At 41.5% G+C, this 5,009-nt stretch overlaps 1 protein-coding gene across 1 annotated transcript in view; it reads right to left on the bottom strand.

The window, feature by feature from the left end:
- LOC112066203 (signal-regulatory protein beta-1-like) overlaps nucleotides 1-5,009 on the bottom strand; it is a 122,666-nt gene that overhangs the window by 9,519 nt on the left and 108,138 nt on the right. The window lies entirely within an intron of this gene.

Raw genomic sequence — 5,009 nt, forward strand, 5'->3', positions numbered from 1 at the left:
ATATATATATATATATATACACACACACACATATATATATATCCAATATTTTATATATTTCTTGCCCAAATTGTTCCAGCTTTGTCCATTGGGACCTCTTTCAGTTTCTTCCTGATCCCCTTTGACAAACTCTTATCAATGTCAGTTTTTGCTTTTTGGTTTTGTTTTCTTTTGGTTTTTCACTTCCTTGGTTTCTGAAGAATATTGAATTTTTGGTAGGATTTCTGAACACAAAGAAGAGAGATTAGCCTTTAGTGAAAAAACTTTAGAACACAAGAGCCAGGTGATTGAATTCGATAATTTTTATTTGGAAATCCAACATCTAGTAAAAACTAATTCATTCATTTATTGAATTAATCAATGGCCTAGTATGTGGCAGTCACTGTTCTGGCATCTGAGGATTCAGAGTCCCTTCTCGTAGAACTGATGTCCTGTTTGAGGAAGAGACAACACGTACATCAGGGTTCATTTTGCCTGGTGCATGAATTTCAGTTTAGTTAAATAACATCAATCCCCCAACACAGGGTTCAGATTTCAGTTACCACAGGAAATTTACTGTGAACAATACATAAAGTACAACTTTGCTGCTAAGTATACTTCATTCCACAAATCATGATGTACTAAGAGATGCTCATCGTGATCAGTAATCAAGCATATCAATTCTTTGAAAGTCTGTAGTGATTGGTCACTGTGACTCTGTTACACAGTTTAGGCACAGACAGCAAAATAGGTAGTTGTGTTTTCTCCTGTCTCCCCGTGATAAACCCACATGACATTTACAAAAGTGAAGAATTATAAAAGGGAACTGGCAGCAAAGATGAAAGTGCCATGGAGAGACAAAATATGATGATGCGAGAAGTTATATTCAAACAATATAAATGGATTACAGAAGAAATAGCTGACCAAGGAGCGGTACCTTAATAGTGTTAGAAAGATTCCAGATATGCAATCAGAAGAACTTAGTAAAGGCAAACTTACCACATAAATGAGGAAAGTGGTGGTGAGGAAAAGGATGAAAATGTCCCAGAGGAAGAGACAACAGCAAATACTTTGAATTCAAGGAAGTTTTTAAAGATTGCACAAAATTGAGAGTACAAGGCATAAAATGTCGGTAACTGATCCAAACTTCGAAAGGAACATAATTCACCAAGTTGTAAAAAAGATGCTCTTATATTATAAATTATGCAAGAAGAAGAAGGCAAGCACTGTTCAAACACTTTGGATAAGTTTTTATAATGAAAGAAATTGCTTTAATTCTCAGTGTTTCTAATTTGTCAAACTACATATTATTAGTAGCTGACAGTAAGAGGGTTCCTAATATTTTGAAATCAAATTTTAATGATCACAGAACAATCTTTACTTATCCCATTGATCACTGAGATCATTTTCCATGATTCAGTTTACACGCTAATTTTTATGGTCCTTTTCTACCATGCAAAATGAGAACTGCCAATACTTTGTATGTCAGATGGTAATAAGTGTTCAGGAAACAAATTAATCAGGTTAAGAGGTCATGGAATGGGAGGCTGAGAGAGGAATTGATACTTTATACAGGGTGGTATATGGAAGATGCCTTTGATAAAGTGATATTTGAGCAGAGGTTGGAATGACGGAAGAGAGTGAGCCAGGCAGATGTGTTGGAGGAGAAAGCAGAGCAATGATAGGATTTGACTTACATTGCCAAGGAATCACTGAGGCTGAAACAGGAAAGCCAGTCAGAGACAATAGCAATGGTGCAGGAAGAGATGATGGTGTCTGGGACCAGGGAGCCGTGGCGGGGGTGAGAATGTGCAGATTATGGCTGCAATTCAGAAGTGTGCTGCAGGGGATTGGACTGACTCATGAGAGCTGATATTTACGTTTTCAGGAATTCTGCAAACTAGTTGTGAAACTGTTGCTACGTTGAAATTGACCACATTGGGAGTATTTATACCAAGAAATTTTCTTTATTTTTGATTTCTTTTGGATAGTCAAATGTTAAAAAGGTCCATCTGACCACTGGACAAAAACATTTTGAAGGCAGAATTGAATATGTGCTATAAAAGAAAGAAATCAAAGATGACTCCAGGCATCTGGACACAGTATACTTACTATGAGCAATAGGGTTGGGAAGGATGCAAGATTATAGAAAAACTATTCTTCCCATCACGGAGAGAGGAGGGAACATTATTTTCTGGGTTTGAGAAGTTGGCTATTTAGACAATGATACAAATAACTCAATTTCATTTCTTTTTATGGCTGAGTAATATTCCACTGATGAATACTGCTCAGATGTATTGTAGGATGCCTCTCTGTTACATTTTGTCTGATGCTTTTCTCATAATTAATCTAGGGTTATGGGTTTGGGGGAAGGTCCCGAGCTACTTCCCATGATCTTTGCTCAGGACCATGCATGAAGACCCAACTCTGGTGGCTTCAGAGGCATGTGGGCAGGCAAGTGTCCATGGAGGGGAGGCATTTGGAGCAGAGTCATGGAAGGTCCCAGCTGAATTCTTCTCCTGGGCTGGGTCCCTCAGGAAGCGAAGGACGCAGCAGACATTGAGGGTGACACGAGCAGGGAGGAAGGAAGGAGCTGTGGGAAACATGCCCATACATAATTATCTGCTCATCACTCAGGAAACGTTCCTTGCATGCCTCCTATGTGCCCAGGTGTTCTCCTCCCGGGATGCATGCCTTGAGGGGATGGGCAGTCCCTGGGATAACACTCTGACACTTCAGCCTCCTCCTCAAGTCCTGATGCCCCATCCCCATCCCTTCTGTTCTGTCACACGGAGGGTCAGAGCAGAAGCCACTCCCAGAATAGCCAATCCAGAGTTCTCAACATTACCCAAAAATGTGGATTCTTTTTGCCCCAAGGAGCCCCAGGACACAAGTGTCTAGAAATGGTCTCCAAGGGAACCAGCCACTCAGCTCCTCCTCATTCAGCACCCTCTGCCCACTTCCTCTACAGAACTGCTAAGAGACACCCTTTGAAAACCCCTGATCCAGCCCACCTCCTCCAGGACCCTGCACACCTCCTGGGAGTTGGGCACCTCTTAGAGGGAAACAGGATACTCCTGAGGATATTGAGGGAAGTGTGTCCCCTTCTCTTATGCCCACGTGGGCCCTGACCCTGTGTGACCTGTGGGATGGCTCCCCTACTGACCTTATGTCATCTAGGACAGATCTTGTCCTGCCCTCCCTCCTACCACAACTTACAGTCAGGCCCAATGCTTCTTGTAGACAAAGACGACAGTAACTGTGGGACAAGAGAAAATTCAGCAAATCCTAATAGTCTCTCACTAGGCTGCCATCCCATCTTCAACTAGCCAACAGGAAAATTATGGAGAAATAGACAAGGCAGTTAGAGTTATTTGGAAACACCACCACCAATATAAATTTGTCTAAACTTTGAAAGTATTGGAGAAGTGTCCTAAGGAGCATAGATCATAGAAAAGGGTTTAAAAGTCTGTGTGATTTAAAAGGGTTGGAAGAGAATCCCCAGAATCTGTGCATATGTTACCTTACATGTCAAAAGGGATTAGCAGTAGTGATTTGTTATGGATCTTGAGATGGGCACATTTTCCTAGTGGAGGCCATGTAATCACAAAGATTCTTATAAGTAAAAGATTGAGGCAGAACAGCTGGAGGAGATGTGATGTCAGAAGCAGAGGTCAGACTGATGTGAGGCCCTTTGCCAAGGAATGTGGACACCTCTGGGAATTGGTAAAGGCAAGGAAATGGATTCTTCTCTAGAGCCTTCGGAAGTAGCAGAGCCCAGACACCCATTGTAGACTTCTGATCTCTACAACTATATGATAATGCATTTGTCTTGTATTAAATCACTAAACGTGGTAATTACTTGCACTGACTATAGGAACTTAATTCAAGGAGAACAGATGTGAATAAATGGATATGCATGAGTTAAAGTGCATAACTTCTGGGTAGAAAAATTGAAAAGAAGGAAGAGGTCCTGATGGCAATTGAGAGGTAAAGGGAAAAAGAAAAAAGTAGGGGGAAGGGATTTAGGTTCCCTAAAGACAAAGGAGAACCAAAGAATTAGAGGACTCAGAACATTTCTCCCACTATCAAAACCAACGAACCAACCAAAAACTCTGTTAACATCTTGATTTATGCTGTACTAGGGAAGAGAGGTCCATTAGGCTAGAAATATTGTAAAAATCCCCAATATCATAAAAACAAACAATAAGATGTGCATCCTCACACCAGACCCACTGGACACAGACCTGCAGTGGTTAGAGCCCTCAGATGCCTGGGGTAGGCTTTGGATCTGGGGAAAAGGATCACATCAGCATCTTACACTTCTCTTCATCCTGCCAACCAAGGTGCTCCAAAAAACATTTCCAGTTTTACTACACTAGCAAGCATCATGGGTCAGGCACCCTGCAGCACCCAGAAGTACCAGCCCTGGTTGAGCCTGAGCAGAAGATGGAAGATTAAAAAGCATTTACAGGCCATGCCAGACAAGATGGTATGGACTCTTCTCTCCTACTCTCCCCTTTCAGTACAACTTGAACCCTAGAAATAACACATGGGACAAGCATAGATGGACTCTGAGGTGGAAGAGGAGGCAGGCTGTCTAGGGACCTGAGGACGGGAGGAAGAACACAGCAGTGAGGAACCAAGCACAAGAGGAGACACAGGTGTGGCACTAGGAAAAAGAAAAAGTCTAAATCAATAATATAAATTCCTGCCTCAAGAAATGAGAAATGCAGGAGCAAAATAAACCCACAGCAAGCAGAAGGGAGGAAATAATAAAGAAAGAAGAGTGGTCAGTGAAAATGAAAACAGATAAATGATAGAGAACATAACTGAAACAAAGAGTGGGTTCTCAGATAGCCTTATCCACCAGAGGGCAGACAGCAGAAACAAGAAGAAATACAATCCTGCAGCCTGTGGAACAAAAACCACATTCACAGAAAGATAGGCAAGATGAAAAGGCAGAGGGCTATGTACCAGATGAAGGAACAAGATAAAACCCCAGAAAAACAACTAAATGAAGTGGAGAT

Source organism: Physeter macrocephalus, chromosome 14 (assembly GCF_002837175.3).
Source record: "Physeter macrocephalus isolate SW-GA chromosome 14, ASM283717v5, whole genome shotgun sequence".
In the NCBI taxonomy this organism is placed as follows: Eukaryota; Metazoa; Chordata; class Mammalia; order Artiodactyla; family Physeteridae; genus Physeter; species Physeter macrocephalus.